Source organism: Aedes albopictus, chromosome 3 (genome assembly GCF_035046485.1).
Source record: "Aedes albopictus strain Foshan chromosome 3, AalbF5, whole genome shotgun sequence".
Lineage (NCBI taxonomy): Eukaryota > Metazoa > Arthropoda > Insecta > Diptera > Culicidae > Aedes > Aedes albopictus.
Genome location: NC_085138.1, coordinates 16,209,108 through 16,224,088, shown reverse-complemented (window position 1 = coordinate 16,224,088; position 14,981 = coordinate 16,209,108). Strand labels below are relative to the sequence as shown.

The following is a 14,981-nucleotide window of genomic DNA, read 5'->3' as shown; positions in this document are numbered from 1 at the left end:
TGGGGAGTATGTCTCTAAATTTATTTTTTTTTCTACTGTTTGAATAAAAACTCTAGTGAGATATAAACTTTGCTATCTCTGCTACTCTCTATCAATTCAGCCGATAGATGTTATTTAAAAGTATGCATAAGGTTTGCACATGGCACTTCCCAAACATGATTGAGCAAAGAATCATACTTAGTTATGAACAGCAAACAATTTGAGCATTTCCATGAAATACCTCTGAAAAACACCCAAGTAACATTCCGATGACCAATTACTGTTTTCGAGGTTTTCAAAACCGTCATAAAACCTAATATCTTTTATAGCGGTTTTGTGGTGGTTTTAAAAACCCCTTCTAGTCTGTCTGACTAAACATATTATTTGGACATGGAGTTTTAAGGTATTATAGTGTACTATTAAGTGCAAGAGTAGCAGGGACGGTAGTCCAGGGGCATGACGACTCTCCCACCCCCTCGCCACTTCTGCGAGTCAGCCGTGTAGCGGCTGGTTTTGAATAGGCTTTAGGTGCGTTTTGGAGGGGTTTCAGTGGCATTAGGTAGTTGTTTTCGATATTTCGGAGGGTCTCCGGTGCGTTACATAGGTTAACGTAGATTTCAAAGGCTGATTAGGAAGTTTCGGAGCATTTATTGTGGGTTCCAGGGATGTTATGGAGGCGTTTTCGGGGGCTTCGAAGGGTTTTAAATGCGTAACATGGCTTCCAAGGGTGTGTTATGGAGCATTACAGAGGTATTTCAGGAAGCATCAGAATATTTTTGATGGGTTATAGAGGCGTTACAGATGCGTTTTTGGGTCTTTCAAAGAATCTCAAGTGTGTTGCATGGGGTCCGTGGAGGTTTTGAGGTGATTTCGGTGGCATTTCAGGAGGTTTCAGAGGATTTTCAGAGACCCGTTCACAAAAACCCTTAAAACGTTCTTGAAACCTCCATAATCCCATTGAAATGCCCATTAAATCCCCAAAATCTATTTAAAATTCCACTGAAACTCCTTTGATTTAAGGGTGTTTCTGAAACTCCCCTTATATGACCCTGACCTAAATACCTCGAAACGCCTCTAAAGCTACAGAAACCCCCTGAAACGCATCTGCAAACTCCTTGAAATGCCCCTCAAATGAAATCAAACGCTCATAATTCCTGTAGAAACGCCCTCAAAATGTTCTTAAAACCCCCTGAAATCTCTGAAATGCCTTTAAACGCCCCTGAAACTCCTTGTTCCATCCTTTAACCCTCCTAAGATGTTTAGTTTCTCGCACCACGATGACATACCGTCTACCCCCGTTGGTTTGAACGACACCTCATGCAAACCAACGGGGTTCATTTTTAGTTTGAACTTCTAGCAACCCTGTGGGCGACGGAAAACACACTGGTGGCAGTTGTATTTGATGTTTTGTTTTGATTCTGCGTTCCATTTCACACCGTTCCATTGGGAGAATGACGTTAGAACCATTTTTAATTTGAACGGTGTGCAGATTAGAGGGTGTCAAATTAAAAAGTGTTCAGATTAGATGCGGTCAAACCAACGAGGGTAGACGGTAGTGCACGTTCAGCGGGTCTGTCTGGGTCATATTGATCCCAACATCCTACTAGGGTTAATGACTCCTGAGACTCCCTCATAAAGCCCCTTGAAACGTCCCCGAAACTCCCTTTAAACTATGGAAACGCCCCTGAAATCTCCGTAATCCCAATGAAACGCCAACGAAACCTGAAGAAACGCCCTTAAACGCCCAAGTAACAATTTCAACCCAGGTAACCAATAAGCAGTTGAAATGGCCAGGGCCGGATCTAAGGGGGGGCCAGGGGGGCCCGGGCCCCGGGCCCCCACATTTTAGGGGCCCCCACAAGAATCTTTTTTGATTGCTAGCATTAGCTTTATTTTTCATATTGCTCAAGTACTGTTCGAAAATAAGGAAAAACAGTTTTGGTCATCTCTCCGAGGGGCCTCCACATCCGCTCGGGCCCCGGGCCCCCACAATCCTTAATCCGGGCCTGGAAATGGCATTCATTCGGCACTATATGCGCCTTTACAGCAGGTCATTAAATGCTAGTCTTCCGTATATGCGCCATAAGTGCTAATTAAATGCAGGTTTTGGCCCGATATACGGCTGATTAAATGCTTATCCCTCCTATCCCCCACATTGTCAAAAATAAAAACAAATATTTTCCCCTGCCCATTTTCCGGCTTCCCTATTTTTTCTCACTCTCCCGTGAAACTTTTGCGGCTCGGAGCGTGGTTGGAACGCCGTTGTTGTTGATTTTTTTTTTGCTGATTTCGGCCAAATTAGGATTCGATCCCTCGACCCTCGGGTTGACGATGCTGCTGAACCACGCTACAGGGTAAGCTATAGATGATTAGATAATGTGCATTGGATTTTTGATCTATTTAAGGCTAACACCGGCAGTTCTTTTGTTATGTTATGGGCTCGGGAGGTGTTGATAATAAAATCAACCATAGGAAGCCAGCAATGGAATGTTTTGATTTGTCTTTATTTAAGAGACTTTCAGCCCTTGGCTGGTTTGTCTAATGGAATGTATTTGCCATGGCGTGATTTTCCCATTGATCTTCTTCGTTGTTACCTATGAATGACAGTACATGCAAATGATAGTGGCTTCTACAGTCATGATACGTAAAAAATTAGAAGTGGATATGTTTTGAGGTTTTAGCATCGTTCATCTCTCTTAGCAGTTTTATGGCAATAAAGTAGCAGTTATGGCCTGTTAACCCAAACTTTCTGTGCATTTGAAATGCTACGCAACTGCTGTCAGAATTTAAGTAGCATTCAAATTGTTAATGTAGGTCAGTTTACCAGTCGAACTGCTATGATACGGCAATAAGCAGGTCGAATGCAGATATGGAACAGAAATACAGCTTATTTAAATGCTTATTGGTTACCTGGGAATGCTTTCTGTTCTTAGACATAATTTATGAAGGTTTGGTCATTGATTTGGTAAACCCTTAATGATGCATCATACATTGCAAAGCCGTTTTAATCACATGAACTGCTTTAAAACACTTTGTAGATATCTAGAAGTCATTTGCATAAAACTTATTTTCTTTTCTTTTAGCCGAGGATAAATTTTGTTCTAAGCGAACTGTTAAGGACGTAATAAAACTTGAACGTAAAACTTATTTCAATGCCGCACGCAAGGCATATCGCATCAGTCTTAAAGCTTCTAAGATTGCATCAAGTTATCATAAAGCAACGATAAACCTTTTTGGAATCACAAGTGGAAGCATTAAAGCAAGCTCAGGAGGGTCGGATACTGCAATGCGATCTTCTTTCAGGAAATAAATTAGATGCGCAGTGGACACGAAAACGTTACCAATTACCCATATTTCTTCTATACCACTGAAGAAAACACCTGGGTTTCCATTATTGAGAATCATTACCATTATATACTTTCCAAAGCCTCAAAATAACACGAAACACTACCGAAACACTGGTAAAATTATGAAAGTTTTTGTTTGTTTACATTTTAGACGGCTGTCGGCTAGCCGGCAAGTTCTTAAGAGCAGTCAGGCTGAACCTGCATTTCATTAAAACCTCATAGTATTTTCGTAGCGCGAATAATATGCGTTAAGAATTAGTGGGCGTATGCTAGGCTTTGCTTCATATTTGTACATCCTCGAAGCTGCATTATTTGTACATCCTCGAAGTAGTAGAACGTAAAACGAAGTCTGACCTGTGGCGGACAGGGTGCCAGTACGATGATCACGTGAGCGAAGCGTTCTTCTGCAAGTGAAAATGATGAACGAATATAGCGGCACACGGTGTCAAAATCTCGATTATTATCGAACTTTCATGTACCTCGTGTTTTTCTTCAAAAATGATCAATATTTGGGCTATATATTCATAATCGGAAGACTAGAAAATATTTCAACAGCGAAAAATTTTCCATACATTTTGTATGGGACATATTTTAGGCTGAAATAGTATTTATTGAATTTTAGTATGGAAAAAAGCCAAAATCTCATCTAAATCAAAATTTCCCCGTTGAAATATTTTCAAACTTTCCATTCATACTTTTTAGCCAAAGTTCTGACATTCTATGAAGAAAAATTCGAGGTACATAAAAGTTCGATAATAATCGAAATTTTGACACCGTGCGGCAGTTCAAGCCTTCAAGCTACCACGGAGCAAATACGACAGTGCATGATCTCTTCCGATCATGCGCTGTCGTATTTGCTCCGTGGTAGCTTGAAGGCTTGAACCCGCAAATGTATGCAGCTGCACGTTCAGGATCTTTTCCGATCCTGAACGTGCAGCCGCATACATTTGGGGGCGCACGCGTGACGGCAGACAGAGGAGAGCAGAGAACAGAGTGCAGAGAGAAAATAGAGGGCAGTGAGCACAGAGCAGAGAACCGGGGGTGGGCCGAAGGCGGAAAGCACAGAGAACAGAAAGCAAAAAGGGCAGAGAGTAGAGAGCAGAAAATAGAGAGCCGAGAGCAGAGAGCCCAGAACTGAAAGCAAAGAGCAGAGAGTAGAGAGCAGAAAATAGATAGCCGAGAGCAGAGAGCCCAGAACAGAATGCAGATTGCAAAGCGCGGAAAACAGAGCAGAGGGTAGAGTATCGAAAGCAGAATGCAGAGAGCAGAAAGCAGAAAGTTGAAAGCAGAAAGTAACAAAACAGAAAGTAAAGAGCAGAAAATAGAAAAGCGGTAGTAGAGAGCTGTTTTGTGCTCTCGCAGATAGCAGATAGCAGAGCAGAGAGCACAAAACAGAGAACAGAGAGCCAAGATCAGAATGTAGAGAGCAGAGAGTAGAACACAAAGATCAGAGAGTACAGTGCAAATAGTAGAGAGCCGAGAGCAGAGAAAATAATGCAGAAAGCAGAAAGCAGAGCAGAGCGAGAGAAGTTATATCAATTGAATGCTCGTATGTTTTATTTCTTCGGGGCTCTGGTTTGCTGGTAATGCCGTCTTTCAAGGAGCTTCTCGTAAATTCTGGTTACACAAATTATCTTCCTCTGGTTTGTTTTTGCAATCGAGTCTAGAGCTGTCGTTCTACGCATAATTGTCTCATCCACATAAGGATTCCCATTATGGGAACAGTATTCTAAGAATGATAGTAAGCACCTCAATGCACAATGGTATTTAACTTCATCTTACGGTAATGGTAAACTATGCAGGACAGAACAACGCACGACTTCAAAGACTAGATGCATTATTTGTTGACGGTCGTTCAGTTTTTGTTTTTATATACAGAATCAAAGCATTAAGAGGGTAATATCAACGGGTTGAATTGCCAAATATTCAGGCCAAACATATCTAAAGATCCTATCTGCAGAAAAGAGGCTTCCTTTGGTTTCCTTCTATTTCGTTAATATTTCAGCTGCTTATTTGAGCAGTTCCTTGCATAGAACGATGGTCTAAACAATCGTATTTTGGTTTGTACTGCAAAAGTAGTTGAAAAGTGTACCATTACATTGCAATAATTGAAAGAGAAGGTAAACAAAGAGAGCCTCTCAAATGCAGATAAGACCTATTGAAATGTTTGGCCTGATATAAGAAATAAATTCACTGTTCACCGAAACTTATCATTTCCAAACGGATTTGTCAACGATTGGTGGGATTCTACGTTATGATGGCGATTGCTAAGTTGGGTTTATTCACGCATTGGTGGACCGATGCCGATTAGTGAACATGGGCAAATTGTTTAGTAACGTCTCTCTTTCCAATCGCAAACTCCACTGGAAAAAAAAACTCCCATGTTCCCGTTGGCAATTGTTTGCAATACCAACCTCTCTCCAAATTCCAATTCATTTTGATGGTAATTGACCGGAACTAACATACTTACAAAACTACACCCATTTGCTACGACTCACTTCTGTTTCGAAGTACTCCATTAATTCTTCGTAATTTCCTGTACAAATAAATCTTCCCTTTGCTTATTTTGTTCTCACTCTCATACCGTCGCTTACTCTCGACGAGTTCTAGCTGGCCGCAAAATGGGCCGTTACGTGTGGACCAATCTAAATCTGGTCTGCGACAACCTAACTTTTGTGCGACTCGAGTTTCTCAATCACGATTTTAAGTGATGATAGCAAAGATACAACAATAACAAACATTAGTAATTGATAACATCCTAGCTTTACAATCTCAACAGCGTTTTGATACTCAGAGCAGATTGAAAAATCTTGTCAAGATATTCAATCCAATATCTTGGTAGTCAAAAATGTTATGAGTACGAGATTCAGCCTAAAATTAATCTCAGCTTTGCCAGTGAAACGTGGTATGTATCAACGGAAAACTGTTACATGATTAGACGTGCCAATCTGCAAATAATTGTGTGATTGTTCAGCGTGCGGTACACATTTAGAATACACCAAGTTTATACGGGATAAGTGCACTGCACACACAGAGACATTCACCCTGAAAAACAATGAAACGGAATGAAATTATGTAGAATCCGAAAAACTATTTTCCCCGCCCATCTTCCGTTATAGGCACCGTCGTCGTTGCCGTCAACCATCATCATTGTTACTACTGGAATGGTGCCATTCGCCGGAACACACCTATTGTTCTCGGAGTAAATCTTCGATGGGGGCTCGTTCTCGTGCCGAGTTCTGAGAGTTGCTTCGAAGGCACACTCTCGCACACACACAATAATCAACTACGAACAATGAGGTGCAAATACGAAATTGTATCCTTGCGGTCGGAATACCAAACAATAGAAGTGCTCGCTTGTGTGCTCCCGGCGATACAAGAAATGGTCCACGACCTCGGACGAGTTTACGGTTTGGGGCGGGCGGAGTGGCACCGGAACGGCACGGCGGCGCCACCAGTTTAACGAAGCTTTAGCCATTCATCCGTGACCCGGTCTCCGGATCGGGTAGCTGTTATGCAGGTCACACCTCGCACGTTTCGCTTCATCTGTTCAGCCCGTCGCCCAACGTCATCGTCATCGTCGTCGTCATCGGCACGGATGGGAAATAGCTTTTCTTCATTTGCCGGGCAAGAATTGTGTCTGCGGCACCCATTACATCCAACTACAATGGGGCCTCTCACTTGTGGCATGCCGGGATCGCTTGCTTCCTTCGGTGGGATCCGTCGTCGTCGGAGGGTGGAGTGATTTAAGTGGGTGGCTGATTGAACCCTGGATGGAAAGCGTTCTTGGAAGGAATCCTTGGCAATAACACACGTTTACGTGCTGAGAGCTGGTTGCTCCACTACGTCTCGCACCTTGTGTGCTGTTTGACGCCAAGCACATTCCAGGTGCACGGTACGTGGGCTGAAGGAATTAATACAAATAAATTCGACTATGTTTTTGTTATTTGCAAATTTGGAGGAGTAACAAACGGAACATTCACAGATGGGTAAAATGGTTTCATTTTAAAGTAGGTAACTTCTACCAAAAGAATTGCATATTGGCTCACCGCCATACCGAAAGGAATCGTTATTCTTAGACGGTCACAGTGTACAAATTCGATCGAAGAAACGGACGCAATTCAGTTCCGGCCGCTAAGCAAACGACAGATATCCATTCCTAAGCAAAAAACTCCGGGGAATCGAATGGTGCCAACCCCTTTCCTGAAAAACATCACCAAGTGTCTCATTTTGGCCAATTTCCCCTAAATTTGTCAGAAATATTTGAATATATCAAACATAAATCCAAAAAAGTATGGAGCAACCCTGAATATTTCAAAAAACTTCATGTACCAATGCACAGTGGTTCCACTTGTTCAGGGAAGCGGTCATAAATCATTTTCTTCGTTTTTTGAAGGGAAGAATCATTTGTAATGACCAGAAATAGCATGTTATGACAAAAAAGGATATTCTACTACGTTTTCATGAACATCACTTGAAAAATATTAACTATGGACATTTTTATTTATTTATTTATTTATAAGGAAATTATCATTAAAAAGGCTTTATTTTGCACTGATATCAGTAATCAAATATATTTAACTATTATGAAGAGTGGGTCGAATTTTATCAGTTTCTGCAAAGTATAACAAGTTAGAACATGTATCACATGACAGTACCATAATGGATTCTTGTGAGTAGTATCAGTATTAGCATTAAGATTGTAATTTTATTAGTAGGTTTTATTTCTGATGTAATACAACAATATATGAAACTGGAGACTTTTCCTCAGAAAAAAGCAAGTTTTTATTGTTGAAATACAGAAAAATCATTACAAATCGAATTGGTATGTATAACTACAGTGTCAAATTATCCATAGGATTAATTTTTGAACAATAGTGCAATAGTGAAATTACAAAATCTATTACTTCTCAATTGCAAAATTTTAAACAAATAGTCGGGATTATTTCACATTACGTTCGTAAAGAAAAATTTTAAAACCATAAATACAATGCTTTACACCTATATAACGGTCATACGATTCATGGGTCTGCGTTTTGAAAAAGATTAAAGTATTCCCAGTCGTTTTTGTTTCTAGCAATTGCTTTGGAAACGCTATCCAGTAATGAAGTACGTGGAATTTCAATCAAAGATAGCTCTAACCCAATAAACGAAATATATACAAATATCGCTCTACAATGCTAAATATTCGACAGAGAGCCTGCACAAGTATCAAAGAAATCAATTCGAATACTGATATTTAACGTAAATAAATTGATCAAATATTTAGATTTGGGAAGAGATTATGAAGAATTATGTTCAGTAAATATTAATCAAAGAACATATTTACTCCTTCTTCTCCCAGTACTACAGTTTACTGGTACTATAAATTTTGAGGAAATTTTGTAAATGTTAGCAGAAAATGTATAATTTCATATCAAATTAAACAATTACAAAGGCAGGTTTTGACATGGCCAAACGATAATGATTGTTATGCAATTACTCATACCTCAAACCATACCTCCAGAACTGTATTGTTTCACAATTTAAAAAAAAGCATTTACAAAGCTTGATTTTAAATAAAATATCCCTCAAGTATTGTAAAAAGTATTGAAAAATCTCCTGTAAAAATTTCAGTAGTTTTGGTACGCATTTCAGGCGGTTACAGAAGGATAAGTATATACATAATTTTGTAGTTATTTCAAAGCATATTTTTTATAAAAAGAACGGGTAACTTCCAATACATCCTGCAAACTTATATGCAGATATTTGCAGCTACAACCTTCACAGATTGATTCTCCTACTCAAATCTGATCATTTGCTGGCTGACGATTGATTAAATGTGGTTAAGAACATGTTTGAAATGTTACATGAATTTTTATTTTGTATATATTCTATGGGTAAAATTATGTGCCTATTACTCACAGCCCCATTGGTCCAAAAACATCCATTTCCACTTTTTGGTGCTTTGAATTTGAAAGATAAACATTTATTCTGATTTTCTGCGTTGAAAAACATTTGAAAATCCACTTGGTTTTGTTATACGAAGACGCGGTGTACAACTCTAAATTCATGTAATTTTTCGACAAATTTTGAGAATGTCAAATTGCATAACAGTACTCATGCTCTCAAGCAAAATATGCAACAGAAACATACATAAAAACGGTTGTTCTGCATTCTTGGGAACATCATTGATTTATAAAAAATATACAAACTCGTGAATTAGGAAATCAATTTTTCGATTTTTGGCCTATGGCGGTACCACTGTGCAATGTTAGACTACTTGGTACTTGGTCATACTTGGTTTAGTAAATGTTTTTTACTTTTGATCACAAAAAGTGTCTCATTTTGTCCAATATCCCCTAAAATTGAGACTATTTGAGAATTTCGAACGAATTTGAACAAAAAACAATGCAAAGTCGTGAAAAAATCGTGCTACTGCATGGAGAAACGCCAAACGGGTTGGCATTCAGAGATGATGTCCCATTTTGTCCAATATCCCCTATAAATAAGGAATATTTGAGAATTTCGAATGAATTTCAACAAAAAAAAAACATGCAAAGCCATTCAAAAGTCGTGATACTGAATGGAGAAACCCTAAACAGATCATCTCTTGTCCATCGCATTCAGTGATGTTGTCTGATTTTGTCCAATATCCCCTATGAATTAGAAATATTTAAGAATGTCAGATGAATTTCCATATAAAAAACATGCAAAGTCGTTCAAAAGTCTGATGTTTTTTGTCTTTGAATATTTTTATGTATTTTTAGTTTGTAGGGGAAAAAGGACAGAATGAGACATCATTTCTGAATATAATTAATAAGAGATGATCTGTTTGGGGTTTTACCATTAAGTAACATGACTTTTGAACGACTTTACACGTTTTTTTTTGCTGAAATTTATCTGAAATTCTCAAATATTCTTAATTTATAGGGGATATTAGATAAAATGAGACCACATCATTGAGTGTGTTGGACAAGAGACGATCTGTTTGGGGTTTCTCCATTCAGTATAACGACTTTTGAACGACTTTGCATGGTTTTTATTGTGATTCATCTGAATGTGGGCTTCCGTGGCCGAGCGGTTAGCGGCGTCAGTCGTTTAAGTGTCTCGTAAGCCTCGGAGTGTGGGTTCGATTCCCGCTCCAGTCGGGGAAAACTTTTCGTCAAACGGAAAATTCTCCACTGGGCCACTGGGTGTATTATGTGTTGTCCGTTGTCGAATGTTTGTAGTGTTCAGTCTGTAGAGGCCGCAAGGTCGAAGACGGTGTAATTGTCTTTAAATTCTCAAATATTCTTTATTTATAGGGGATATTGGACAAAATGGGACATCATCTCAGAATGTGATGGACAATACACAATTCGTTTGGGGTTTTATCATTAAGAAGCATGACTTTTGAACGATTTTGCACGGTTTTTATTGAAAATCATCCGAAATTCTCAAATATTCTTCATTTATAGGGGATATTGGACAAAATGGAAAACCATCTCTGAAAGTGATTGACAAGATACGACCCGTTTAGCGTTTCTCCATGCAGTAGCATGACTTTGCACGATTTTGCATGGTTTTTTGTTCAAAATAATCCGAACTTCTCAAATATTCTCATTTTATAGGGGATATTGGACAAAATGAACACTTATTGTGATCAAAAGTAAAAAAAATTGCTAAGCCAAGTTGTCTGTCATTGGTACATGAAGTTTTTTGAAATATTTGGGTTTTCGCCCACCTTTTTTGGATTTAAGTTTGATATGTTCAAGTATTTTTGACAAATTTAGGGGAAAATGGCCAAAATGAGACACTTGGCGACGTTTTTCTGGAAAGGGGTTGGCACCATTCGATTCCCCGGAGTTTTTTGCTTAGGAATGGGTATCTGTCGATTGCTTAGCGACCGGAACTGAATTGCGTCCGTTTTTTTGCTCGAATTTGTACACTGTGGGTGGCTTGTTCTTGTACTAAACTTGGAGTTCTCTTCAGAGTAAAGTGTACACCCGTTAGCTGTTGGGCTCGGAACCAGAATGATTTATTCAATTTGCTTTTCGTGGCAACCGACCAACGCTCGGTGGCGTATGGTTTATTCTGTTGTGCTTAGTTGCACGATTAAGCAGGCCACACAAAGTGCATAGCCTGTTTGATTGTTATGATATAAACATCCGCGTGGACGTTTATTTAACTTTGCCGATTCATCACACTACACCTTCCCCCTTTTGGAAAAGAGTGGCGTGAGGATTCAGACACTCGTATTAATTTGGAAAAAATGGATTTGGAATTTTCATGACCTTGAGCGTTGTTCGGTTGCTTGCTTAGATTATTGGTTACAATGAATTTCGTCGTATGACTATAATTGAATTGACAAAATATGATTAATTTATAGTTTGACAATGTTCTGTTATTTTATATTTGATGTACTGGAATTATTTAAACAATTATAATATAAGTTGGCTGCCTTCCCATTTTTTTTTTTTTTTCTACATCTTTATTAATCTATTTTTATGAACTTCTTTTTTTTTTGTTTTTGCAAGATCTTCTATGACGCAGTTGCTATTTTTAGTTTCTATAACTTTATATGGTCCTGTATAAAACGAGTCTAATTTTTTCCTGTTTTCCTTGGTTATGTAGACTAAATCTCCTAATGAGACGTCGATTGGGTTTAGATTGATATTTAGGTCAGCAGTTCTTTGAATTTTCTCTTTGATCATATGTTCCCTTGCTATAGTTTGACTTTTTTGTAATTTAAATTTCAATTCATTCATGTATTGCTCAATATTATAAACTGGTTCTATAGTTCTGTTGTTCATCAGATCTTGCGGTAAATTTGGTTTCCTTCCATAGACTAATTCGAACGGTGTAATATTAGAATCTGTATGCGGGGTTGTATTGTATACAAAAGTGTAGAAACCAACCCAATCATCCCAGTCGTCATGGTGTTCATTTGAGAATGATCGCAGATACTCGTTTAGGCATCTGTGATTTCTCTCCAATGCACCGATCGTCTCTGGATGATAGGCGGCTGAAAAGGTTTGTTTGAAATTTAAAATTTTGCTGATCTGCTGAAGAACTTCGTTGCAATATTCGGTTCCTCTATCAGATCTTAGCTCCAAGAAGTTACCATATTTAAGGATAAAATCTTCTACTAATGCACGAGCAATAGTATTAGATTCTTTATTCTGTATAGGGATTATTATAACGAATTTCGATAAGTCACATTGTAAAGTGATACAGTAACGATTATTCCTGCTTGTTTTGGGTAACGGTCCGACCGTATCGATAGAGATCACATCGAATGGTTTCTGAGGTGTAGATGTGATAATAGATGCTTCTTTTGTTCTTTTACTGACTTTGTTCTTTCTGCAAAATTCACAGGCCTTTATGAATTTTGCGATAGAACCTTTCATTCCTCTCCATTGGAATAGATCTCGTAGTTTTAGGTACAATCTATGCTGTCCTATGTGGCCTCCAGTTGAGCTATTATGAAAATCATGCAATATTTTTTCGACTTCCATTTTTGACTCTATTTGTCTTGGAGGTTTGAAGAGTAAAATTTCAAAAATATTTATAATTTTTGTAGCAATTGATTTAAATTGTTCTACTGTGATTTGCAAGAATAATGGATCGCTCAATGATAAGGCGATTTGTTTTATCTTTAAATTTGTCATAACTTCATTCAATTTTGAAAGAGCAGACTCGAGTGTCTGACTTTCATTTTTGTAATTGAATTGTATTGCTGCATGCGTCTTTTTATAATTCTCGCTTTTTATTTGGAATTCCATTATATTGTTACTGAGATTTGTTGTTAATTTAAAAGAATTTCGAGCTTCCTTTAAAATGACAGCTTCGCTAACTAGAAGTTGATCAGGCTTCGTGTATGTGGAAACGTCATCCTTGGCTTTAACTGATTTCTTTTTAGTCATGGATCTGGTGTTAACCATGAGTATTGTTCTATTTTTTAGGTCGTCAGATGACATTAATCTAGATAATGCATCGGCGCCTACGTTATTTGTTCCTTTAATATGTTCTATTTCAAAGTCATAGTCTTCGAGATCCAGACGCATTTGTGTTAGTTTTTTGGTTGGCTCTTTCATACCAAAAAGGAACACCAGTGGTCTGTGATCTGTTCGTACTATAAACTTCCGTCCATACAAATATGGCTTGAAATAATCGATAGCCCAATGGATAGCGATCATTTCCTGCATAATCGTAGGTTTTTTGGAATCTGCCGAGTTAAAAGCTTTACTTGCGTAAGCTATTGGTAGGTCTTGTCCATCAATTACTTGTGATAGTATTGCACCACAGCCTACGTTTGAGGCGTCTGTGGTTAGATAGAATTTCTTCGAAAAGTCAGGGTAACTTAATATAGGTGGTGAGAGTAGGTGATTACGGAGTTGTTCGAAAGCTGATTGACAGTTATCTGTCCATTCAAAAGTTGAATTTTTTTTAAGAAAGTCATTTAACGGTTTGGATAATCTAGCAAAATCCGGTACGAACTTACGGTAATAGTTACAAAACGCGACGAAGCGGCGAGTTTCATCCGCGTTTGTTGGTATTGGGTAGTTTTTGATTACTTCGAATTTTGTGTCATCAGGAAGAATTCCCTGATCTGTAATTTTGTGTCCTAAATATGTTACTTCTGTTTTGAAGAATTGACATTTTTCGGGGTTTAATTTTAGATTGTAATGCCTCAATCTTTTAAAGACATTTATCAAATTTTTGATGTGATGCTCTGCTGAACATCCTATTACGACAATATCGTCTATGTACACGAACGCGCACTCAGGTGTTAAACCTGCCATAGCAATTGTCATCATCCGTTGAAAACTATTTGGACTCACATTAAGTCCAAATGGTAAACGGGTGAAGGCATAGTGCCCTGAAGGTGTAGAGAACGCTGTATACTTGCGGGACTCTGGGCTCAAAGGAATTTGATGGAAACCTGCCATCAAATCCAATGTACTAAAATATTTGGCCCTGCCTAATTGGTCTAGAATCGTGTCTATTCTGGGTAATGGAAATCTGTCAGCTAGAATCTTTTTGTTTAACTGTCTGAAATCCACTACAAGTTTCCACTTCTTATCTGATGTGTTTGACTTTTTCGGCACCAATAATATTGGTGAGTTATACGCCGACACAGAGTTTTCGATTATATTGTTTTCCAAAAGTTTTTTAACTTGTGATTCAATTTCATCGTTCTGTGCGTGTATGCTTCTGTAGTTAGGAGTATACACAGGCACGTTATCGATTAGGTTGATGCTTTGTTCGTAGAAATTGTTAGTTGTGAGGTTGTCTGTATCTAGTGCAAATATGTCATTAAATTCCTCCAGGACCTTTTCAAATTTGGTCCTGACAAATGAAGGAATTTCAGATATTTTAATTTTATTTTTAATCTTATCAATACGTTTATTTGTGTCGTTTTCCCCTTTTTGGATGCTGGCTATTATAAACTGATTGAGGGGTTTAATTACTGGTTTAAAATTATGGATTAACACAGGTTTACTCGTTGTGTTAATAAATTTAACGTATGTAGCATTAGGTGATACTAAAGTGTTCCCACAGAAAACTCCATTTTGGATTTCCTGTGAACACACTACAGAATCCTCGGCTACCTGTACATTCGGAATTCTGCGAATTACTTCGCATCTTTCCGGAACTATTATACCTTCATTGAAATTGTCTTCAATCATT

General features: G+C 38.3%; 1 protein-coding gene across 2 annotated transcripts in view; it reads left to right on the top strand.

Moving 5' to 3' along the window:
• The window catches only part of LOC115268734 (uncharacterized), a 514,127-nt gene that overhangs the window by 332,265 nt on the left and 166,881 nt on the right, over positions 1–14,981 (top strand). The window lies entirely within an intron of this gene.